General features: G+C 32.1%; 1 long non-coding RNA gene across 1 annotated transcript in view; it reads left to right on the top strand.

The window, feature by feature from the left end:
• LOC145242021 (uncharacterized) overlaps positions 1-27,899 on the top strand; it is a 270,257-nt gene that overhangs the window by 89,450 nt on the left and 152,908 nt on the right. The gene's annotated exons all lie outside the window — the stretch shown is intronic.

Below are 27,899 nucleotides of genomic sequence, written 5' to 3'. Positions count from 1 at the left end.
TAGCAAGCACGTGTGCGTGTGTGTTTGTATGTGCGTGTATAGTTGGGGGGGGTGTATGTAGATATAAAAGAGGGGTGGGTGGAAGAAGACAAGCTATATCTATTTCTTTGGAAGGTGAAACAGGGAGGAAAGGAATCGAATTCTAGGAGACGGGTTATAAATAATTAAGTGAGAGACTACAGAGGACACCTTATGTGTGTATGTGTTTTTGTGTTATATATATATATATATATATATATATATATATATATATATATATATATATATATATATATATATATATATATGCGGCGCGGCGCGGCGCGGCGCGGCGCATATAATATGCGCGCACACACACGCATATATATTTAGTATTGCTGACTTAATCTTTTAACGACACACACATTGTATGTACATATGTGCACATGCACACACACAGACATATACATTACGGAAAATCATAACATCGATATCGTCGGTTTCAAATCCAAAGGGGACCTACAGTTGGTTTTCTATGCTGAACTCTCTTCAGCGTTTGATGAATAAATATGCTTTTATTTTTTATTTTTTCCTTAATTTTCTTAATTGTCATTTTTCTTTCTTTTTTTTTTTTAATAATCCCCCACTTGGAATCTGTTCCATTAAAGAGAGAGAGAGAGAGAGAGAGAGAGAGAGAGAGAGAGAGAGAGAGAGAGAGAGAGAGAGAGAGCTATATTAGAAGAATATCTATCCCAGGACAGGTAAAATTAATTCCCCGAAAATAAAAATTTTGCACTATTTTTGTCTCCTTAGAGAAATTAAATTTAAGATATAATGATATTAAATCTTGAGTCTAGAATCCTTATTTGGATTTTGATATAAACCCATCGCATGATGTTGACCCCAGAAAATGCCTTAAAGTTAAGGAGTTTTAAGAAGAAATTGAAATTAATGAGTATTAATCAAATTTAATGCAAATCTGAAATTAGTCTCCTTTTGCTCCGTAATCTCGTCTCTCTCTCTCTTATTTTCTCTGCAGGTACGGATTAAATAATATTACTACCTCCATCGACATTCCCCTTTTTTTTTTTTTTACAATGGACTATTTTTAATCTTCTTATTTCTTTTCTTTTTTTCCCGTCAATTGTTAACATAAAGTGGATGACAGAAACGAAAGTGTAACATGCAATATGAAATAAGATCGAGAGGAGGTGGGATATAAAAAACATACAGTGAAAGAGGGTGAGGATTATAGATAGAAAAATATTAAAACATGAGTCACTTGGTAATTTAATTTTAATTTGAAGGAAATTACAACGATTAAAATGGCCGTATTTTTCCTTAAACAACTCAATTCCAAAAACAAAGTGTATTTTGAAATCTCTCTCTCTCTCTCTCTCTCTCTCTCTCTCTCTCTCTCTCTTTATATATATATATATTTATCTATATATATAAATAAATATATATATATAAATAAATAAATAAATAATATATATATATATATATATATATTCGCATATATATATATATATATATATATATATATATATATATATATATATATATATATATATATATATATATACAGGGTGACCAAAAAAAAAAACAGAGGACATTCAATTGTTTTTCTGAGCATTTTACAGTCAACAGAGAAAAAAGGCCAAAGACCCTTGTGTTTTGATGTGATGTTTTGAATATAATAAACTAGTTATGACCGAAGTTTCATTTCATTCGGACAAAACACTAAGAAACGGGGCCTAATTAGAGTTGGGGCCCGTTTTTTTTGGGGGGGGGAGGGTCACCCTGTATATATATATATATATATATATATATATATATATATATATATATATATAAAGTGACCCTGTCTGTCTATGTGCGAAACGGTCTCTAACAAACTATTTTGTCAATTTTTGATCTACAGATTTAAAACTTGATACATAGGGTATTTGGACGTGTGGATCAAATTCTATTCAGCTTTTAGCCAATAAAAATAGCTGCTAAATGGTTAAAGTGGAAAACAATTGGAACTTGGCTGCATAAGTTGACTAAACGTGTTACTTTAACACATGTGCAAATATACATCTTTACTTTTAACAATATTATTTTTTAAGTTTTTATAGCTGTATATAGCTCAGATGATAAATTATGCTGGACAACTATATATGGCACCCAGATCATATATTTATTTTTTTAACTTTTCAAATCACTACTATATATTGGGTAAATACCAAATCTGCATAAATTAGCATATCATATATAAGCGTATATTACGACCTGGTCATGCCGGACGGCCACCATTATATATTATGTACAATATAGTAATCAATAGAGAATTGGATCTATAATGATAAATACGAAATTTGCATAAATTAAAATATCATGTTAAAGTGTGTTTTACGACCCGGCAACGCCAGGTAACCAGCTAGTGTTTTTTTTTTTTTTTAAATCTTTACTTCAGTGCGGTTAGATTTACAATTGCTTCCAGCTGGGATTGAAAACTAAAGTGTCCAGGGTGATGAAAACAACGTTTCCGGACAAGGTTATCGTCTTTGGTGTGGCTTCAAGTGAGAGCCACATCATGCCACCTCACATCTTGACCCTGGTTGTGATAGCAGGACTAGACGCCAGCCTGCAAGTCCAAAGAAATCCAGGCTTCGTTTCAGAAGGAGTGCTACGACTTTGTACTCTTCTCTCACTGCCCCCTGCTCCCCTGACCTGAATCTGCTAGACTATTTCATTTGATCATACCTTGAGAACATCACCAACATGATCTCCTACAACACCAAAGCCAGACTGATCGCCGCCATCCGCCGAGTATTTGCTGAACTCCAGCTGCCGCTTGTGGAAAAGGAATGCTCCCAGTTCTGAACCTGTATCAAATTGGTGATTGAAGGCGCCTACATGGAATAGATGTCAGCTTTTTTACATAATCAAACTTCCTGAATTGATTTTTTCAGTAAAAGTTTTAAAACAAAGTGTTGTTTTCTTTAAGCCGACAACGTCATTGTTCCATTCTGTATATGTTTCTGTATAAGCATATCTCTATGTATATGTATGTTTTTTTGTTGTATATATATATATATATATATATATATATATATATATATATATATATATATATATATATATATATATGTATATATATATATATATATATATGCATGCATGCATATGTAATAAGAGTATATCTATGAGGCAATTAACTGACTGCTATCACTTTGAATAGTGTACATAGGTTTCTTCTACTGGGCTCTCTCTTTCTAAAAATTTCGATATATGCATAAAAATATATATATATATATAGTCCCTTAGTTTTGGACGCTACTGTGTATATATATATATAGTTTTGGACGTTACTGTGTGTGTGTGTGTATATATATATATATATATATATATATATATATATATATATATATATATATATATATATATACACACACAGTAACGTCCAAAACTATATATATATATATATATATATATATATATATATATATATATATATATATATATATATATACACAGTAGTGTCCAAAACTAAGGGACAAAGATTTAAAACCTAATATTTGTTAGAAATAACAACTGTGAAAAGCTGAAATGTTGACAACTGGTAGTCGTTATCATCCATAATAACATACTAAAATTTGAATCATTTGCAAAGGATAGAAAAAGAATTAGAACAATTATTTATTTTCAAAATAGGAACGTCCAAAAGTAAGGGACAAAATTGAGAAAAACAATATAAACAGCCAAAAAAAAACAATAAAAATACATGTACTATTAATAGTTTCACAGTTGTTATTTCTTACAAATATTAGGTTTTAAAATTTTGTCCCTTAGTTTTGGACGCTACTGTATATATACTAGCTGGCAGCCTGGCCGTACAATACGCTTAAACATAATATTTTAAATCATTGCAGATGAATCATTATAGAATCAATCCTTTATTGATTATTATATATTACGAGGAATAATTTGCCCGATGGACTAATTCACAAAAAAAAAAAAAAAGAATGAAAAATAGAAAAAATAATAATGATATTTTCATCAAATTCTGTCTGTGTTTGTGTACAATATCATGTCAACTGATATTTGGGCTTGACGATGAATGTCTTGGAAAAATCACTTCTGAATAATGTTTAATTTTAAAATATGCAAGCAAAGAAATGATTTGCGGCGATTTTAAATGGTACCTCTTCCTTTATTGTACATTGAACTCATTAATAAGAAAAGATGAAAATAAAATTGTGAAGTACACCCGGTCTTGAACAGGGGATCATTCGATCTGTAGTTGAATGCCATACCACTAATCTATATCTCCAGATTAAAATAAATCTTTTCTTTTTAAGAAGAAATGATTTGCTAAGATTTTAATATTTCCCTTGGCCGGTGTAACGCAAAATATTCCTCTGTAAAAATTCTTCTTTTTACCTATAAGAGGGAAAGACTATTTTTAAGATCAGATTTTTTCAATTTTTGATCGGATGAATTTCTGTACAAAACGTATCTAAGAACACTGCCAGACATATAAATTAGCTTTGTATGAATTTTGCAAAAGATAGGCTCAGCTGTTTTAGAACCTATGAGGAAGGAGCTCTCTCTCTCTCACACACACACACACACACACACACACACACACACACACACACACACACAAAGTGACTTTTATATAATAGTAGAGATAGATATATATATACTTATTTTGTGTATCTACATAAAATTTGATGTAAATATTTTCAGCATTTACTTCGACAGTGCTCGATATGTAAGTCGAGCTAGGTAGTAACGTTTGAAAATATATATGACAATTAAGCTACTCAGAATTTTCTGTGTTTCATCCTCGTGAGGATTAGTCAGGCTATTGTATGGAATTGATGTTGCTTCATATTTTTAGATATCCCCATGGTGCTGGGTTTGCTAGTCAGCTAATCAGATTCTTAGTTATTCACACACCCATTTATTGTAGCCAATGAGGATATGTGCACCTCTTTCTTTATTGGTTCAGCGAGGATTTTTTTTCTTTGTCATCGGAGATGACATAGTTTTATTTTGGATATTTATTTTTATTTTACGTTACACTCGATTATTATTTTTTATGTATTTGATTTATTATTATTATAATTGTGATTATCATTTTTGTGATTGTTGATGTCATTATTATTAGTAGTAGTAGTTCGTCATTTTTTCTCCATATATTAAGCATAAGGTAAAGTTTATTTTGTGTATACATACGTTTGCTATTTCACTCCTGCAGTTTAATAAATTTTAGGGTTCTTTAAAGTTTAGGATAGCTTATTTCTCATTCAAACATAGTTTGGATGAGTCATCTAGGTTTCTCCGTTTGCTGACTTGCTATACTATTTGGCTGACTAGCAAACCCAGCACCATGAGGATATATAAAAACAGTAAGTCACATCAATTGCATGCAATAACCTGACGAATCCTCATGAAGATGAAACACAGAAAATTCTTTGAAGATTAATTGCCGTATATATTTTAAAAACATTATATATCTATATCTGTATCTATATCTATCTATTTATCTCTCTCTCTCTCTCTCTCTCTCTCTATATATATATATATATATATATATATATATATATATATATATATATATATATATATATAATATATATATAGTCTTTGAAGTTTTTAACCTTTAAAACTATACAAAAAATATAGAGAAAAAAATATTTTTTATCTATATTTTTTCGTTAGAAAACCATTTAGTCAGTAAATCATTTAATCACCTGCAATCAGTGCATCAACTCGATCTCGAATTTACTATAGTACTAATAATTTATTTTTTAAGGGATCATCAGTTGTTTACCATGAAATACTGTTTCGAGGATTTAAAAACAAAACAGTATAATACATCATGGCTCCCCAGCAGTGTTGATCAAACACCACCTCCCTTAATGTTAAGAAGAAGACATGTTACAAATATTAGATCTAATTTCCTATTCTTAATTGCATTATCTAACTTTTTCATGCTATAAAAATTAATTTCTTACCTGTGTGATTCATCTGTTTCCAAATTCAAAATGGATATATTTTTTTTAATTTACCAGTCTTGTATTTATAAGAATAGAATTAATCCATTTGACTACTTATCACTCCCTACTATGATTAGTATTTTGTATATTTACATTCTTATTTATTTAAAATGAAATATGTAAAGGTTAAAATATATATTTTTAAAAATTTTTTTATTACATTTTCACCCCATACAAGGCACATTGCCACTTTGGTGTAGGCGGCTACTAACAAGGGCAACAACTACTGGGATACTATGTAGGGATTTGGGCAGCAAGATGTTGGTTCACGTTGCACTTGAACTTCTGCATGTCAGTACAGTTGGGGAAGCAGGGACCTGGAATGGAATTCCAAAGTCTAGCGGTTCTGGGGAAGAAACTACTGGAGTAGAAAGATCTTTTACATCTAGGGACTTCTATAGTGTGGGGGTGGGATTTTGCAGCTTGTCGGGTCTGTCGAGGGTGTTCACGTCGTGGGGGCACAAGTGCTTGTAGTTCGTCAGAGCATTCACCATTATAATACTTGTAGAACAGGCAGAGGGATGCAACGTTTCGTCGATGGGACAGAGGCTGAAGCCTAGATGCCAGTTCAGGGCCTATCAGATTTGCGACTCTCTTTTGAAGCTTGTCAAGGAGCAAGAGACTAGTAGCCGATCCACCAGCCCAAATATGACAGCAATACTCCATACATGGGCGAATGGTTGCCTTATAGAGGTACAGGATACTTTCGGGTGTTAGTAGTTTTCTAGCATGGTAGAGAGAGCCCACCTTCTTTGCAGCGGCCCTGGCAATGCCCTCGATGTAATCGTTCCAACTCATGTTTCCTGTGAACGTTAGGCCAAGGAGCTTGAAAGACGTACTCTCAGATAAAGAGTCGTTGGCCACTGCTATAGGTGGTAGAAAAGGTTTCTTGTAATCATTGAATGAAACCAGTTTAGTCTTGGCGGCATTGAACGTGACCATCCATTTTTGTCCCCATTCTACTACAGATTGGAGGTCATCTTCTAATGTTTCTGCCATTTCTTTAGATATGTGTTCATTTGTTTTCCTGTCGTGTCTGTTATAGAGTGTGGTGTCATCAACATATATACCCATCTCAGAGGAAACTTTGTCGGGGAGGTAACTTATGAATATCAGGAACAGTAGAGGTCCAAGGATAGACCCCTGGGGCACACCCACATTTATATCATATTGTTTAGATGTACGACCGTCGAGGAGAACCTGGATTTTTCTCTTATCTAAGAAGGATTTAATTAAGTTAAGTATTCTACCAGTGATACCGTATGATCTAATCTTCCTGAGGAGACGCTCATGCCATACTCTGTCAAAAGCCTTAGATATATCTAGAGCTACCACTCTGCCCTCCCCCGCTTTGTTCAGTGAATGGTATATACGTTCAGAGATTACAGTGAGGGTGTCTGCTGTGGAACGGGCTTGTCTAAATCCATATTGTTTGTCAATCAGAAGTTTAGCATCTGTAAGGTGACGGACTAGAGCATGGGTAATTATAAGGTCTCAAATATTTTGGAAAAAAGTGGGAGGAGGCTAATGGGGCGATAATTTAATGGGTCAGTTCTTTCGCCAGAATTCTTGAATACTGGTACCACAGAAGCAGTTTTCCAACAGACCGGAAAGCAAGATTCATTAAGGCATTTGTTGTAGAGTTTGTTTTTTTTTTTTAATTTTTTTGTTGTAGAGTTTTTTTTTTTTTTAAATTTTTTTAAATTTTATCATTATTATATGTAATTATAAATACATTTTATACATTACTAATATAGTTTTGGATTTCCAAATATATATATATATATATATATATATATATATATATATATATATATATATATATATATGTGAGAGGAAGAACATTTTATAAGCTACTTTTTTACCTGCTATTTGTCTAAAAGAAATTATCAACCCAACTGCCCGGATTTCACACATTTTTTGTTCAACAGTTTAATCGAATTCTTGAGGAAGTCTATTGCGTTCATCAGATCCACGTACAAACATTCATTCCAGATCTAAAATGGAAGACTTATATCAAATCTGTTGTTAAGCTTGATTGGATCATTCTATCGCTCCTGAAAATACCTGACTCCTGATCCACTTCTCTTACTATATATGAGGCAAAGTACAAAATCAACTTTGCAATCTAGTAAGGAGATTATCTCTTTTATCATCTACAGCTTTCTCTACTAATATCATTATTCCATGGAAGATACTCGACTGAGCTCCAATCTCTGTTTCCTCATTGTGGGACTCATAGCAAAAACTTATCTATCATAACTGCAAAGAATTTTCGAACAGAATTTCCATGAAGAGAGTTTCTTTCCAAGAACTTCCCTGTCTGTAGAAGAACATTATCACAGGACGGCTTCCCTAAGGACTACAACATAATCATCTTCAAATACAATATCAACAAATTTTTGTCATAAACTGTCATCATGAGTAATAAATGTTTGTTTATTCCATTCATTATTTTCAATCTTTTCATAATATAGCTCATTATTTTCAATCTTTTCATAATATAGTTTATTATTTTCAATCTTTTCATAATATAGTTCATTATTTTCAATCTTTTCATAATATAGTTCATTATTTTCAATCTTTTCATAATATAGTTCATTATTCATATAATATCTAATTTACCTCATCCTTGACTGGCTTTTGGCTTAGATAAATGATAATTTATTTGTAAGAAAAAACTATATTACCATCACATAATATACTACAGGTTTATTGCACTTTTTATTCATGTATACACTACCTGATAATGCACCCCCCCCCTACAAAAAATGTGTACCTATATAAAACTCACTATATTTGTCTGTATCCATTTTTTTTTCAAAATTCGTCTGCTCCAAGGCACAAGGTGCGAGGTGAGTCAAATGATTGCATTTTTTGTGGATTGTTTTTTTTTTTAATTAAAGCCGGTAAAAATAGCTGCTAAGGAGTCAAAATTGAAAAAAAATTAGAACTTGGCAAGTATAAGTTGACTTAAAGTGCTCTTGTATGCATGCTCAAATATATATTTATAAACGTTAAAGTCGATTCATTTTTAATGATTTCTTATCTGTCTGACAATGGCTCATATGATAACGACAAAAGCTGGTATGGTAAATGTTTCGATGTGGATTCTAGTTGATCACATCCAAGTTATTTTTTTAAAAATCACTACAATATATTGGGTACAATATAATAATTAATAAGGAATTTGCTCTGTAATAAGAAACACGAAATCTGCACAAATTTACATATCATATTTAAGCAAATTTTACAATTTTTTTTTGTTTTTGTTTTTGGCTAATGGAGTAATCTATTTTTAAAACAAGTTGCCAGATAAAATTACATGAATTCACTGAAAAATAATCCTTTTTTTTTTATAAATCAGAATGTTAATCTTTTGTTAACGATTGGTCTAGTTGTTGGCATTGGTTTTGTTCATTTCTTTTTAGAATCAGGAATTCACGGGGGGGGGCACATGAAGTTTGGCGAAAGTGGTGCTATGAATACCATGAGATTTAGACATGGCATGCCAATTTTTCACCACGGTCACCTCAAAGTTTTTTTAAACTATCGGATGGAATATTTAGCCAAATTTTATCTGTATATTTATATCTCTATTTATATAGATGTTATATACGTATATATATGTTTATATATCTCTATGTATAGGATCCACTCCTAAATCTATTAACCGATCATTATGAATTTTGGAATACAGCTTTTAGGAGTAAGGAATGGTAATATGGGCTATATTTAATTTAATTTAGTTTCATGCAAAGTTGGTAAAAAGAGAGTAAAATTTCTTTGCAATATTTTACAGGTTTTTATAAGTACAACTTCCAATTTGAAAATTTAAATATTTCAGATTTGTATTAAATTGATCCATAAGTCGATAATAATCAAACAAGATTCCCTTCATTTCAATTATTTTCTTAAGATTCTTTAAGCTTAAGGCTTAAATTTTAGATATTTTTTAGAATCAAAATTGTGTTATTGATTTAGATTTAAATCGGAATAAGAATTCTAGACATGAGGTTTAGTGGCATTATATCTTGATTTTAATCTTCGGACTGAAAAGTAATACATTGTGTTTTGCTTAGAAAACTAAATTTGCCCATCCTGGGATGAGGATTCTTCTAGTTGTATGAACAGTGTAAATATTTTGTGAAATGTTTTTTTTTTTTAAGAGTTGAATTGAGAATATGTTTTTTTTTTAGAGTTGAATTGAGAATATGTTTTTTTAGAGTTTAATTGAGAATATGTTTTTTTAGAGTTGAATTGAGAATATGTTTTTGTTTTAGAGTTGAATTGAGAATATGTTTTTTTTTAAGAGTTGAATTGAGAATATGTTTTTTTTTTAGAGTTGAATTGAGAATATGTTTTTTTTTAAGAGTTGAATTGAGAATATGTTTTTTTTTAGAGTTGAATTGAGAATATGTTTTTTAGAGTTTAATTGAGAATATGTTTTTTAGAGTTGAATTGAGAATATGTTTTTGTTTTAGAGTTGAATTGAGAATATGTTTTTTTTTATAAGAGTTGAATGGAGAATATGTTTTTTTTTAGAGTTGAATTGAGAATATGTTTTGTTTTTAAGAGTTGAATTGAGAATATGTTTTGTTTTAGAGTTGAATTGAGAATATGTTTTTTTTAAGAGTTGAATTGAGAATATGTTTTTTTAGAGTTGAATTGAGAATATGTTTTTGTTTTAGAGTTGAATTGAGAATATGTTTTTTTTTAAGAGGTGAATTGAGAATATGTTTTTTTAGAGTTGAATTGAGAATATGTTTTTCTTTTAAGAGTTGAGAATATGTTTTGTTTTTAAGAGTTGAATTGAGAATATGTTTTGTTTTAGAGTTGAATTGAGAATATGTTTTTTTTAGAGTTGAATTGAGAATATGTTTCTTTTAGAGTTGAATTGAGAATATGTTTATCTTTTAGAGTTGAATTGAGAATATGTTTTTTTTTTAAGAGCTGAATTGAGAATATCGCTTAGAACAGAAAAGACATTAACAAATAATGATAAAAATATTTTCCTTTTACTCAGATACTGACAATCCTCACTCTGCGACTGCATGGTCTTCCAACTAAACAATGTTTTAACTTGGGTTTTTTTTTCCAAGAATCTAACCCATTTTCTCTTATTGACTGGCAAAAGAAAAATCTAGTTATTCTCCAATATATTGATGCCATTCTCATTGTACATCCATAAAGCAACAAAAACCTTACAAATTGAACTTGTGGAGTCACCTCATTAATGATTATACAACTACCCTGGTTTTCATTGATATTATGTCCATAGAATGTTCTGTTTTTGTCTTTTTTGTTTTTTTTTCAATTTATTTGTTTAATGCCGAATTCTGTCATTTTGGTAAACGTTTTTATACGTAAGTTCTTAAGACCTTTGAATATTTATTAAAAATGGTTCTATAAACTAGTTATTCATGTTATAAATATAATGTGCATACCAGCAGGGATAATTCCATGTCATCTGCAAAATATCTCCTTTTTAATCTCTAAATAATATCCTGACAAGTAGGACCACTAAATGTAAGAATGCATAATGTTTAATCTATACATAAATCCTGGAGAAAAGGTACGATAACTCAGAGTAAGAATGTATCAGGTTAATGGTGACTTAAGAAGTAATTCCACATTTTGTACAGCTCCAAAATTAAGATTTCACCAATGAATGTAATTCTACAGTATATCCAGTTAACATTCTATATAATTCATACAATGAACACTGGCAGGTATTACTACTCTGGATCAGAATGGTCCTGTGAATAATGACAATTAAGCAGTGACTTCACACTCCTCAAAGCTCTAAAAGTTGAATCTCAGCACTGGGTGTAACTTCATCTCATATCGAAACCCGATTTTGTTTAACTATTGTTGCAACAGCTGGACTGGTGCAACTACCACTAGTCTCTCACTTTTAGGCAGAGTCTAAAAAAGAGTCTCAAATCTAATATATTCCGCACTATTGGCCAAGCTCCAACTTCTGTCCCATCACCGTAATGCCACATCCCTGTGCTTGTTTCAATGGAATGTGTTCTGATGAAATTATAGCACTTGTGCCCTTCGACATACATAATCTTGATTAATTTGATAAGCAAAAAAATTCCACCCCTTCATTGTTGAGGTTCCTAGATGCGGGAAAGCCTTATGCTCTAATAGTTTCTTCCCTCAGACTGCTAGATTTTTGGAATTCACTCCCTGTTTCCTGCTTTTCTAACTGTACTAACCTGCAAAAGTTTAAATGTAATGTGAACAGACATCTCGTTGCTCAACTTCCCACAGTCCTCTGTTAGACACGTGAATGGGTCGAATGAAACATTACCATTGATTCACTATTTCCTTTAAAAAATTCTTTTAGAGATTTTGCTTAAATGGCTAATAATAAACAGAATTATTGAATTTAGATGATAATCCATAAGTTATGGTGGAAACACCATTATACATCCAGAAAAAGTCATTGTTTGGTGTGCTTTATAAGCATGCGGAAACATTGGTTCATATGTCTTCAAAGATGATGATTGTTAAAACCACAGTGAGCAATAAAAAAAATTATTACTAACTTTTTCATGCCTCAGTTAGAAGGAACGAATGCTACAGACATGTAGTTTCAGCAGGTCAGAGCCACATGCCACACAATGTGTGATACTTGAAAAAACAGTGGATGAACAATTTCATGAAATGGGCTTATCAGCTGGCCACCCCCTTCATGCAATTTAAGTCCATTATATTATTGTCATTGGAGATATATAAAGTCCAATGTCGATGCTGCTAAACCAGACACAATAGACCACTTGGAAGACAAAATTCAACACGTTATTGCCCCCCCCCCCAAAAAAAAAAAAATTTAGTTTAATTTAATGTGTAGAGTTTGTGAAAATTCAACCTCTAGATTTTTTTTTTTTTTTTTTTTTACACGGTGGTCACCACTTATCAAGGCCCGGAAGCCACTCAGTGATAAGGGTTATTGCAAGTACAGTACGTTAGTGTGGAGATTTATTCAAGTGTTTACTTGAGGTGGCAGTTCATTAGGAATTTGTTTACATTGGACTTGAAGACATCCAGGTTGTAGTCAGGTGGGAAGTAGGCAGACGGAACAGAGTTCCACAGGCGTGCAGTTCTAAGAAAGAAGCTTTGTTCATGGAATCTATGTTTTGATTTAGGCACAGATAAAGAGTGGAGAAAATTTTTCACAGTGGATTCAGCTAGACGGGTGTTTTTCGTGAAAGATTGGCGAGGGGGACCAGAGATTACACCATATATGTGCCAGCCACAGGGCATTATACAGAAATTGAATTTAAATTAACAATGCTAACAATTAATATTTGAAATAAACCACATATGTGTATAATAAAAATATTTTCTGTTATTTATTAGCCTCCGACAAAAGGTGGGGGGGTGACCCTGTACATTCACCCTTGTCCATTCATCTGTCCGCACTTTTCTCAACAACTACGCCTTGGAATTTTAAAAAATTTTGCACAAACATTAAACATGATATGAGTAAAAAAGTAACAGAACAGATTATCCGGGAAAACTCCGATTGCCCTCCCTAGGGCTGCCTTTTGGGTTAAAATGGCTAAAATTGACACTTTTGTGCTTATTAAAAAAATTGATGCTTTGGATTTTTATAAAACTTTCTGAAAAGTTGTAACTAACTGATTTGTATATAATTTTGTTTGTCTATACTTTGCGATAACTCTTGGATGTGCCCCAGGGGCTCTTTTAGGGCTAATAAAAACATTCAATTTTTGGGACTATTTTACCATATTTGTCCAAAATTTTCTGTGTATGTTTATTCATTAGCAGTTTTGCATTTGGCTTAAACCAAATTTTAATATGTTAAGGCCTTGGGGACTTTTGGGACTAAATGGAGGGGGAAAATGACTAAGTCCCTTATGACTTAGTCATTTCTTTTTTTTTTTTTTTTGCATGGTGCAGAACTCAAATTTACATATGTTAAGGCCTAATATTGTACCGTTTGTTCATTTTCACCAGGATTTGAAGTCCCCTGGAGACTTTTGGGGCTAAATAGGGGGGGGGGGCAAATGCTGAACTTAGTCATTTTTTTATGCCTTGTTCACTGTGCACTCACAGGGGACATGCATGCTTCACTTGTTTTAATTTAAAGTTCGCCGCCTCTAAAAATACCCACCGTATATAATACAGCTTCAGTTCAAATGCTCAGTCACATTAGGTGAAGATATTAATACATAATGTACACATTATTAATACATAATGTACACATTATTAATACATAATGTACACATTATTAATACATAATGTACACATTATTTTCAAATCTGATATTTTGGTCTATGCTTTTTTTTCTTTTTAGCAAATGGGTTTTTGGCCATCTTGATGGATTTTAATTTGTCTTCATCACTTTCCGTTTTATTTGGAGGGTAGAAAGGAGAGGGAATCTTTTTATTCGTTGGCTATTGTCCAACTTCCTTCCACGTTTTCTTTTCTTTTTTTCTTCTCTTGGCTCTTTCTTTCTCATTCGTGATGACTTGATGAATTTTTAATATATAAATTAGTTTCAAAATGAAAAGCCGTTAATATATCGGCATTCTCTAAGTACGCTTTTGTTTTTTTAATCTTCTTTTGGTTTATTTTTTCTCCATTTAACACCTTTTGTCTTATTTTTACCCTTATTTTTGTTTTCTCTATAGTCTTTTATGGGTGGCTGACTAATAGAATCTTTATTGAATAGTTACTTATTCACGCTAATGGTGTGGAATTGCACAGCCATATAGAGTCTGCCTAAACGCATGTGTCTGGAGAGACGAATCTGCATCGTATATATGTGTACTTATATCTCTGATAGCAGGAAGACCTGGCGCTGCCTGGGTTAAATAAGAATCCTTATGTTCTTTTACTATTTGTCTATAACAGAATATTTTATTTGTAGCAAGATTGGGTTTGGGCGGAAAAAAATTTTTAAATCAGTATTTTCCACATAAAGCCAGAGTAAGAAGAAACTGGAAAATTCTATTAGAGGAGAATTAGAGCTACCTGTACAAGAAGTTGCCAATGACACGTAGAGGATAAGCTGATAAAATCTTTTTCTTTTTCTTTTTCTGAACCACGGAAGACAGCCATCATGGGTGGGGTAGTTACCTCACCCCATGGAAAATAAGATAGGAAGAAGGGTATTTTGTAATATCAAGGTATACTGTAAAGAAGAATAAAAACCCTAAATAATTAGTAAATCCAAATGATTTTGAGCTGTTATTGCTAATCAATTTTACATTTTTACAACTGCTGCCTTTATATAAAAAAAAGACCAAAATCAAGACACATCATGCAAATCTAAAAAGAAGAACGAGAACAAACTATAGCTTTGTGTTATCTACACAACACAACAAGAAATGCGGCATATAAAATCAATAGATGGATTGTTTGATATGACAGGGGCACGTTCGAAATGAATGTTTCTGCTATGAGCACAATTTAACCATGATACTTGATATTTGCATTTTAAAGTTTACTTGAAGCCATTATATAAAAATAATTTTATAAAATCAATAGTAGGTTCTCTACAGTGCAATGTAGACTACAATGTATTGTTGACTAACTCATTGCAATATATATATATTTAAAGGTTATGGGGTTTTTTTTTTTGAAGCATGAAAAACGATGTTACATTGTGTATTTAATATTTTTATTGTTATTTTTTATATTTCAAGCGGACCTCCGCTCTTGGTCACAAAAAAGTATCGAAACCGCTTGAAGTATAAAAAATAACAATAAAAATATTAGATACAAAATGTAACATCGTTTTTCATGCTTCAAAAAACCCTCATAATGTTTAAATCACTATCCTAGAAGCATACGTGGACTTTTAACATTATATATATATATATATATATATATATATATATATATATATATATATATATATATATTAGTGTTGGAACGATTAAGTACCCTTTCTTACATTTCCATAGAGTAGTAGGATAATTTCTGGTGTCAATAATTTTGTAGCATGGTAGAGGGCCCACCTTTTTTGCAGCAACCTTAGCAATATCCTCAATGTATTTCTTCCAATTTATGCTTCCTGTGAATGTTAAGTCGAGGAATTTAAACGATGCACTCTTGATCATGGTACCTTTGCCAGGAAATCTGTCATCCTGGTCCCAGAAGACTGTGAGTATGACCTTGCCAGCAGAGGGCTGCACCCTTGCCTTCTTTGGAGGTGGTGAGTCCAAGTGCTTTCACTGCATTGACTGGGCTTTGGTCTCTAGATCATAGTGAGGACCCATGTTTCATTCTGTGTAATCAGTCTTCTGAAAAACTTTGACTCATCTTCTTGGCACATCTCCAAATACATCCTCGAGCACTCGATGTGTTCTCGCTTCTGGAATGGTGTGAGCAACCTGGGAAGACACCTTATGCATATGCAAATGATCATGAATGACCACAGACCCTGTACTAATCTTGACATCTTGGACTATTTGGCGAATAGTAATGCGCCAATCTTTCAAAATGTCAGCCTCAACTTGACGGACAGATGCCTCATCAATGGCAGAAGGGGAGCGACCAGGTCTGGGAGCTTTTTCCACAGACTTTCGGCCATGTTTGAATTCACGATGCCAGCATTTTACAAGGTCATATGATGGGGCATTATCACCATAAGTTTCTTTCATTTCATCAAAAGTCTCCTGTGGTGTGCGTCCTTTCAAATACAAAAACCAGATCACTGCTTGACATTCAACAGGTTCCATTTCACACCTGACTCAGTTCAAACACCTGTAAAACAGAAACCACAATTAGTTCAGAGCTGTAATTTGCCACATAACCCGTAGAGATATAAATCATTGCACATGCAAAATTTCAGCTAGATCAGACAACTGGAATTGGGTCAGGGGCATTACTTATTGCACGTCCCTCGTAAATTGGAATCTACGTACAATGAGGATTTATTCGAAAAACTTGGCCTCTGACCACAGTATACCACTCTACTCAAGGATTACGACGAGACCCGGATAACATAAATTCATATCCTTTCATTGTTTCTACTTTTATTTATCTATTTTCTTTATGATTTATGTCCATTAAAAAGATGTAATTAATTTTTAATATATTTTCTTTGTATGTGCTAAATATGAAAATTATTTCGAATTAGATCGAATATTTGCTAATGACTTTTCCTCTGAGGAGATGAGCCTACATCGAGAATCCATGGGTTACGGAAAAAATATGAATTTTCATTTATATACATTATATATATATATATATATATATATATATATATATATATATATATATATATATATATATATATATAATAACAAAAAGTCTATATTCCAAATTCCAAGCTGGTGTTTGTTCTTACCATTTCTTTCTTTCAGCATTTTAAAATCTTCAATTCTTGGCAGTACCTGTTCTGTAGCACAGCGACTATCATATAATTATTATGCCAATTTTTTAAATATTTTCTGCCCTGACTCATCTGAAGACTAAGAATTCATTAACTTTAAAAAATAAAAAGAATATGGACATGATTACATAAATCAATAAAAATTAGAAGAATAGTTGCAATTGTGTTTTATGATATTTACGCCATCTTTGATTTTTATATTATTTAATATATGCCTCATAAATAAAAGGATTGGTATAAATAAAGAGTGAACTATAAATGAATAAGTATACTTTTTTCCATAATTATATATACATTGTAGCTTACTTACTGTAAGGGTGTCTGCATGTGGAATTTTTGTGGCAAGAGTGTGAAATCTTCAACCGTACCTCTCCTGAGTCGATGTTGTTGGCAATGGCAAGCAGACGTTCAGGACGACTGGCAACAATACCGAAATAAACGGAGAGCACATACAGCGCCTAAAATTCCAAAATGGTCACCCATTTAGTACTAGCCAGGCTCAATGTTGCTTAACTGGTGATCTGATGAGAACCAGTGTATCAACATAATTACGCCGTATATGTCATACACAGAGAGAAATGCTTGTTTGTTGATTATCTGACTTAACATCTAAAATGACCAGACGACTTTTACACAATTTATTTTAAAGAAGATTGTTCTCTACAATGTATATATATATATGCATAAAACACACATGCACACTCATACATAAATCCACACACACACACATAGATAAGGTAAATACAGTACATTCAACCTTAAAAAGTTGCTTGTTCTATCATCTAGTTTTCAATGTCTTTTTCCAATTAATCCCCTTTTGTAAGCAAATTCTTGGAGAAAAAAATCTATAAAATACATTTATTCATAGCACGCTGTTTAGATTTCCTGAATCGTTTATATAGCAGTGGGTAATCAATTGTAAGTATTTGTATGCACACACACACACACACACACACACACACACACACACACACACACACACACACACACACACACACACACACACACACACACACACATGTATATATATTAAGAAAACAAACAACTCAATTGGAACAAACAAGTTAATTGGAACAAAGGCAGTTAAAACGTCAAATCTTGGATACATAAAAGTTCAATATCCTATCAGGTAGAGCTATATTAATACTAAATAACAATAGAATTTAAGCAAATTTAATTTAAGCTTCCAGACACAATAACTCTTTAAACAGGCGGTATATAGAATTGCAATATGGCCATGCTTTATGTCAAAAATTGACGCATGTTTTTGGAAATTATCAATCCGTTTCATTCGATTTCATAATTTCTTACATTAATTCTGGCATATCTGACTCCCTTAAACATGGATTTTGAGAGAGGCACAATTTTCCCCATATGTTACAGTTTACATGGTGACTTTGTGGACCCGGTGTTGGACTTTTTGGCCTTTGTGAATCAAACTTTTGTAACCATTGTACTGGATACAGCTATTTCCAAAGAATTCTATGCTTTTGTGAATCAATTTCTGCTACTTCTTTCGAATACCATTTATTCTCATTGGTCCAGAATGTTTCAGATAAGATTTTATTGTGCCTTTAAATCTCTTTTTTGGTTTGAATATACTTCTCTTTCCTTCCCCCATTTCCCCATAGGGTAATTACCTTAGCAGACGACCGTCATCCATACACATAATATGACCAACCCATCAGAGACAATTTTTTCATTATCATTGACTGAATTCTTACTAGCGCTGTTTTCCCTAATACTTCTGTATCTGAGAGATGGGAATGCCATTTAATATGAAGTATCTGTCCTAGAAACCGTTTATGGAAATCCTCAAGAAGTTTTAGCTTGTGTTTATAGAGTGTTCCTGTTTCGCTTGCATGCAGGAGGGTCCTCAAAATACATACTTTATATGCAATGATTTTTGTATGTAACTTGATACTATGTTGGAACCACACACGTTTTTTAAGTGCTGAAAAAAACTAAGAAGCCTTTTCAATGCAGAAGGAGATTTCCCTGTTGAGGCTGCATTTTTCAGAAAGATCATTGCCTAGATATACAAAAGAATGCACTATATTTAATTTATTAGCTTCAACGAAGATAGGTGGTTCCATATAATGCAATGTGTGTGTAAGGTTTGTTAAAGAGAACCTCTGCAAAGCGTTCAATTTTAAAGAAAAATCAATATAAGAGCATAATACACACACACACACACACACACACACACACACACACACACACACACACACACATATATATGTTTGTGTGTGTGTATATATATATGTATGTGTATATATGTGTGTGTGTGTGTGTGTGTGTGTGTGTGTGTGTGTGTGTGTGTGTGTGTGTGTGTGTGTGTGTGTGTGTGCATATATATATATATATATATATATTAGTGATGGAATTATTCCAATATTTTTCCTGATGCCGATACAATTACCGATTCCGGTTCTTTATAAATGTCTAAATATTTTACTATAAAATGGTCATTTTATCCGAAATACCGTAAAAACACTTGTTAAATGTGCATATGTCTAAATATTTTACTATAAAATGGTTATTTTATCCCAATTACCGTAAAAACACTTGTTAAATGTGCATACATTTCCTCATACGTAAAACCACACTTGTGTGGTGGGGTGATCTATAGACGTAAGTTTTGTTGGAAGTTTAAATCAATAAATATTTATTATTGCATTATTACTACTGTTATATATATTCATTATTATTATTATTCTTATTATTGTTGTTATATTTGTTCGTTGTTATTTGTTATTGTTAAAAGTGAGTCTTAGAGTCTTAGAGAGTCTTATTAAGAGAGATGTTGCGTTCTGTGTTCGTGTTATGAAGAGATTCATATATATAAAATGTTCATACTTAGCAGTGTATTAGAAGCTCTTTGAGTGAGGAGACAGTGTTGAGACAGTCTTAGTGTTCACATTGTAGATATGAGATGTAGAGACATTTTGTATGTGAAGACATTTTAAAACACAGGATATATAAGACATATAATGGCAATTTCACTTTACCTTTTGGTAGAATTACAACACAAAGACGACGTTTATAAAAACACATGATGGGTTTATTTCTTCTTCGACCGGTCGGTGGCTTTCTTATTCAGGAATTCAAAGTTTTACATTCTATGTTTCAAAGGTGACTGTCTCGCTTCCAGACGTTCGACTCCCATCTCTGGACTCCAGACTGTCGTCTCTCGTCCTCAGACGCTCTCTCAGACTCTCTCTCTCTCTCAGACTCTCTCTGCTTAACTCTAAAGTTTCTAACTATATCGAGAACTTCCCATTTTCCATGACGTCATACACATGTTAAAACATGTGTCTTCTTTCACGTGTTCTGGAAATGCGTGTCCAATACATTTTCCTTTGTTTACAAAAGGAATTTTAACCTATATTTCCAGTAACCTATATTTCCAATATGTTAAAAACATGTTTATTAAATAATCCTATAGTTGCATTCCTCATTCAATTTCATAACAGAATTGACAAATGCACATTCTTTTTCTTAAAACTATTTTATCTCTAAGCTAAACAATGATTTGTTTTTACATTCCATTTTCTAATTCTCTCTCGCAATCTATTTCTAAACCTAAATTACGAGGTTCGAATTTCGTCTATTCTATTTCATTTTCATTTTAACTAAATCTCTCTATTTTTATACTTACATGAAAAGGGGACAGCCCTTATCATGTAACACCCCTTCCTCTCATTTTTCCAAAAAAAAAAAATGCACACATTTTTTAATTTCAGTGCATTTTTTTTCTATATCTACACAACCACACGGCTAGGAAAGATCAGGCTAAAAAAAAATCTCTTTCAGTCAGCCCTCCTCGGCCGACTTGACAATAATTATATTTTTATAAGATCAGAACCTTTCTGATCTTCTTGACATTTACTTTTTTTTTGGGGGGGGTGTAGGGTCTTTACCTATGATTCACATCAGCTACTTTCCAGCCACCCATATACCGCAGACTAGAGGTTTCCACCTCCCTCGAAATGGACGACTCCCTTCGTCCTAAAAGTGTCCTGATCGTCTCTTTCTGCATGGTTAGTCTTATCAAGTATGGCTTTGTTTTTTATTCTATAACTATCTTATACGGGACATACCAAATGCTCATAACTAATCTTCTTTGTTGGCTTTAACTATCAATATATACCTTTTTTTTCACACTGATTCACTTGGATTTCCTTGCTTGGACTCTTGGAATTTGATGAAGACCTAGAAAATATCAGTCTTAACTAACTAATACCTTTTGCGCCACAACACTTTAATTGCGCACTAATTCTGTCTAATAGCCCGACTTTTTGTGATTTTTCTTTTCTCTCACCAGAGCTTCCAAGATCCAGCAGATATATCCCACATTTATGCCTCTCTAAAAAAAAAATACAAGGTTATATCTTTCTTACGTAATCTACGGTATATTTTTGCCTATCTCTCACCTCATTAAGCTATATGTGATTGCCTCGGGACTACCTATCATCGATTTACTGGTCCCCTTAAGAATTTTCGTGTTCTTTCCAACGCCTGTTTATTAATTAAGCCAAGTCTTACCACTTGCTTGGAGTCGTTACATGCGACCAGCTTATTTTAAGCACTTAATTAACACAGGTTCCCAAATTTTTCGAATAGGGGCACATCTTGTCCTTATCAATCCCTACCAAGTCACTTTTCTTGGAAAAAAATTATAGGACTTCTAAAAAACAAAAAAACAAAAACCAAATGCTAAAAAAAACCATCTTTCTTACGGCTTATGACATCTAAAAACTCTCTAAATACCTGTTTACATAATTTATTTTGTCCCGTCTCTAAAATTCTAACTGATTTCTAAGCCAACCATACGTCTTAGTCCTTTTTTTCTCCTAGATCATTTTAATTCTAATGTATATTTACTAATGACTTTGAATTCCTGCTGTGAAAACAATAACATTTACATTAAGTACAAATTTACAATATTGTTCAACATCAACACATTTTCAAAAGAAAATACCTTAATACATTTAAACATTTTGCAACAAAACAAAAAAAAATAAAAATAAAATAAAAATTCGTTACATTATACATTTCAAAAGTCCGTTAACACAAAACAAAAAATTGTCCCTTTTTCAAAGACTAGAACAATTAAAACACACTAAAAAGCCGAAAATATTCACAATGAGCAGAAATTTGATTTTTATTTCTGCGTCCTTCTTTTTGCTATAGTGTATTTTATTTTATTTATTTATTTATTCATTTTTCCTTTTAATACTCGAGAATTTTAAATGTACTTTCGACTTTTGACACTAAATTGTTATTTATTATGATTGACAGTTTAACTCTAAACAATTCAGACATTAACACACATTCTTATGAATGACACACTGTCCTATTTTCTATTTGTGTGCGGCCGTATATTTCAAAACCATATTATCCGAATTCAACAATTTTTGTCTTGTTTTTATTTTATTTATGAATGAAATATTCGCGGGTTGTTTTTTTGAACTGACCGTATCTCTTTTATCATTCATTACGGCATATCGGACTTTTTTTTTTTAAATATTTTCTTGTAAACTTTAGTTTTCTGTGTGCATGTGTGTCCAAAATTTTTTTTCTTCTTTTTGTTCGCATTTCTGTGATTGTGTAATGTTTTTTTTTTCCGTGGTATTATTTTTTTTTTTAATTATCTTGGACCCTTTTAAAACGGTGTTTCTTTTTTTTCTTTTTTCGTGGTAACCGAAGTTTTTTTTTGTTTTTTTTAACCCCACCCTTGCTGGGTGGTCTGGTCGCTTACGACTCCAAATTGTATTTTTTATATATTTTCTATTTGTTATTATTATTATTATTATTATTATTATTATTGTTGTTGTTGTTGTTGTTATTATATTGTTCGTTGTTATGAAGTCTTATTAACAGTGAGTCTTTGTCTCTATAATAAAGGGTTGAGTGTTTGATTATCTTATATATTTATGTTGTATCATAAAGGGAATCGTGTGTGAGTGACATGTATTTTCAGTTTTTTTTTGTTTTGTTGTTTTTTTTTAGTTCTATAGTTTATTTCACTTTTCCCAGATGTCCTGCAGAAGGTGGAAAGTGAAATCGGCCTATGTGGGTTCTTCTTCTACACACGTCAGCGTTAGTCCCCCCCCCCCCCAGTGAAGAGGAGGAGACAACGGGAAGCCGTCCGTTGTCTTCTGAGTCCGAATCAAATCTCAACGATTCAGCTAACCTGATCACATGACTCGCACGCAATCCAATCAGCTGATCTTAACTTCCGGTCAACGTGTCTACACTATAACTCACCTCTTCCCCCCGCTCGCTCTCTCTCTCTCTCTCTCTCTCTCTCTCTCTCTCTCTATCTCTCTCTCTCTATTCCTTAGCACTACCAACGGTGGAAGATTTTTTTACAAACAAAATCAAATTAAAAAGATAATTAAAGGAATCGTTTTGGGAATCGCAAAATAGTCATAAATTTTTCTGCCTACAAGATAAAAATGATAAAAAAATGAAGTATTGATAAAAAATTTTCAGTCATCTACATGGATTAATTTCATCGATCATAAAACTGAAAATCGATTATGTACTCTGAAACACCGTGCTCAGATTTTTTTCAATCATTCTTTTTCGAGATATTTTCTTTAAAAAATAAGAGAAAAATAATGGCTAGAATCACAAGGGAAAAAATGGTGACATCTTTACATCATAGAAAGTAAAAGTAATGTAAAATAAAGAATACTATGGTTGTGTTCAAGTCTAAAGTAAAAAAAAAAAAAAAATCACACAATATTATAAAAGTTCAAATAAGAAAAGGTTTAACCATAAAAAATATAAATACATAAAAAGAGGGGAGAGAACTCACTATGAAACAAAGACTGCTGAGAAAAAAAAAGTGTGAAGCCACACTTTAATTGCCATTGCTCCCAGGTCCACTCTGACCCGGAGTGGTAGTACCTGTTAGGGTCCCAACTATGGGTTAAATAGAAACGGACTTGAAAACAACACATATATTCTATTAAAAAAATTTTCTTCAAAATCTTTGGATTCGGCATTAAATAACCTGAAAAGGGTTGATATGCCGTAAAACAAAAACAATCAACCAACCCAAGTAATGTTACCTCAAGTAACAGCAGAAAGCTAGATAGTCTACCAGACTAGATGAATTCTTGTCCTGGAATCCAGTAAGACCAAAAAAGCACAAGAAAGGTATAAAATTTAAAAATGGTCGATTGGGGAGAGGGAAATAATGTTCTCAATTTCTTTACTAATTCAATGTTTGAAAAGTAAATGAGAACATTAATGGAATATTCGATTATTTATGTACTTAATATAAAGATGAAGTGTTAGTCCTAGGCAGGGATCCATTTATCTATGAGAACTTCGCCTCAACTAAAATGAAACAAACGTGAGACTCAATACTCAAGCAATTTCTCCTGAGAAAAAGTTTAGTACAGAGAACTGATGTTGAGTGTATGTCTTGGACATTTCTGCTGAAAATCCTGAATCAGCTTGATATGTTTACAGAAAAGCATCCAGTTAGAAAGAAGTGTAAGAGATCGATTAAAAGAACCTATGTAACGTGGTCGTTACACTTTACTTTAGTAATTCATCAAAATAAAACTGGAAATAAATAAATAAATAAATAAAAATCCGGGTCGGCATGTTTTCTTTTTGAACAAAACGTTTTTATTACCGTTACTTTTATTACCGTTACTTTTATTACTGTTACTTTTATTACCGTTACTTTTATTACCGTTACTTTTATTATCGTTACTTTATTATTGTTACTTTTATTACCGTTACTTTTATTACTGTTACTTTTATTACTGTTACTTTTATTATTGTTACTTTTATTACCATTATTTTTATTACCGTTACTTTTATTATCGTTACTTTATTATTGTTACTTTTATTACCATTATTTTTATTACCGTTACTTTTATTATCGTTACTTTATTATTGTTACTTTTATTACCGTTACTTTTATTACTGCTACTTTTATTACCGTTACTTTTGTTACTGTTACTTTTATTACCGTTATTTTTATTACCGTTACTTTCATTATCGTTACTTTATTATTGTTACTTTTATTACCGTTACTTTTATTACTGTTATTATTATTACCGTTACTTTTATTGCTGTTATTATTATTACCGTTACTTTTATTACTGTTATTATTATTACCGTTACTTTTATTGCTGTTACGTTTATTACCGTTACTTTTATTACCGTGACTTTTATTACTGTTACTTTTATTACCGTTACTTTTATTACCGTTACTTTCATTACCGTTACTTTATAACCGTTACTTTTATTACTGTTACTTTTATTACCGTTACTTTTATTACTGTTATTATTATTACCGTTACTTTTATTACTGTTATTATTATTACTGTTACTTTTATTACCGTTACTTTTATTACCGTTACTTTTATTACTGTTATTATTATTACCGTTACTTTTATTACCGTTACTTTTATTACCGTTACTTTTATTACTGTTATTATTATTACCGTTACTTTTATTACCGTTACTTTTATTACCGTTACTTTTTATTACTGTTATTATTATTACCGTTACTTTTATTACCGTTACTTTTATTACCGTTACTTTTATTACTGTTATTATTATTACCGTTACTTTTATTACCGTTACTTTTATTACTGTTATTATTATTACCGTTACTTTTATTACCGTTACTTTTATTACCGTTACTTTTATTACCGTTACTTTATAACCGTTACTTTTATTACTGTTACTTTTATTACTGTTACTTTTATTACTGTTATTATTATTACCGTTACTTTTATTACTGTTATTATTATTACCGTTACTTTTATTGCTGTTACGTTTATTACCGTTACTTTTATAACCGTTACTTTTATTACTGTTACTTTTATTACCGTTACTTTTATTACCGTTACTTTCATTACCGTTACTTTATAACCGTTACTTTTATTACTGTTACTTTTATTACCGTTACTTTTATTACCGTTACTTTTATTACTGTTATTATTATTACCGTTATTTTTATTACCGTTACTTTTATTACCGTTACTTGTATTACTGTTATTATTATTACCGTTACTTTTATTACCGTTACTTTTATTACCGTTACTTTTTATTACTGTTATTATTATTACCGTTACTTTTATTACCGTTACTTTTATTACCGTTACTTTTATTACTGTTATTATTATTACCGTTACTTTTATTACTGTTACTTTTATTACCGTTACTTTTATTACTGTTATTATTATTACCGTTACTTTTATTACTGTTACTTTTATTACCGTTACTTTCGGCAGCATTTAAAAAGTCTCTCGTTGCCAGCTGACCATTTTAGCCTAGCACACGTTTCTCTTCTTTCTGATCACTTTGCCTCTCCCTAAGCATGTGGTGCATTTTTCTCCATTTTTCCTTTCTCTTCTCGCAGCTGCCTCCTAATTGGCATATGCGGGTTTAGGACTGCTGCTGCTGATCTTTTTGCAATCAAGCCATCCTCTGCTGCTGATGATAATTTCCCACACACTCATGTGCATCATGTTACACTTCTGCACTTAGTGGTAATGTACGCGAGACAATCCTTGTAAAAGTGGGTGGGTGGAGGTGGGCCTAAATTTGTGAGTGTGATCAAGTAGCTATGTAAAGTATGAAGCCCCATGCTTTCTTTCTGTGTTCAGCTGTCTGATAAAATCCCTACTGACGACAATATATATTCCTTGGCCTTTTGGTCATGGAGCAAAGTGTAGTATCTGTTCTAATGCTGCACTTCACTCTTTCTGACCTCGATCAGTGGAGTAGAGGTCTTTCTAGATTGAGGCAATATTTATTTTTGTTCCTATCCAGAGGGCCCCTTTTTGGGGAGCTAGACTTTTCCTCACATTGAAAACCTACCTTGTGTCTTACTCTGTCCTCGTGGGGAGGCAAGTAAATAGGAACAACATATATTCCTTTTCTTTATCTTATTTGCTGCCTTTTATTTTGCACACCTTTTTCGGTGTGACTAGGGAATCTATTTTTGATTATGAAGCGGTCTTCAACTTGAGAAGGGTGAATGTCAAATCAAAAGCTTTCCAGAATTTTATCAGAAAGTTTTCTTATTCAGATGATACTGACTTTTTTGGCACACATAGAGGTTGGCATGCAGCACATGATGGACCGTTTCTCAGCTCCGTACACAGTATTTTGTATTAGATCAATTTTACAAAGACCAAAACAATGTTTACTCTTGTACCTTGAGAACCGCATACCAGCCCAATGTTTTGGTTCATAAAATGAGAGTAATATTGGTTAACAGGTTTGTTTATCTGGGCAGTAGTAGCACACTGTCAAAACTTGCCCCCTGGGATGCTGAGATACATCTACCCATCCATAAAGCATGTTTAGTTTTCTACCTACAAATCTATTTATCTTTAAATCTATTTACCGATCAATCCACTCAAGTCTGTAACAATTTGTCGATTGCTAACGATTCCAGTCTGTTTCTAAATATCAATTAATCAATTCCAACACATACTTATCTACCTGACTTT

The sequence above is a fragment of the Euprymna scolopes genome, chromosome 21, assembly GCF_053919585.1.
Source record: "Euprymna scolopes isolate OS-2025 chromosome 21, ASM5391958v1, whole genome shotgun sequence".
Lineage (NCBI taxonomy): Eukaryota > Metazoa > Mollusca > Cephalopoda > Sepiida > Sepiolidae > Euprymna > Euprymna scolopes.
This window is presented reverse-complemented; position numbering and strand designations above follow the sequence as displayed.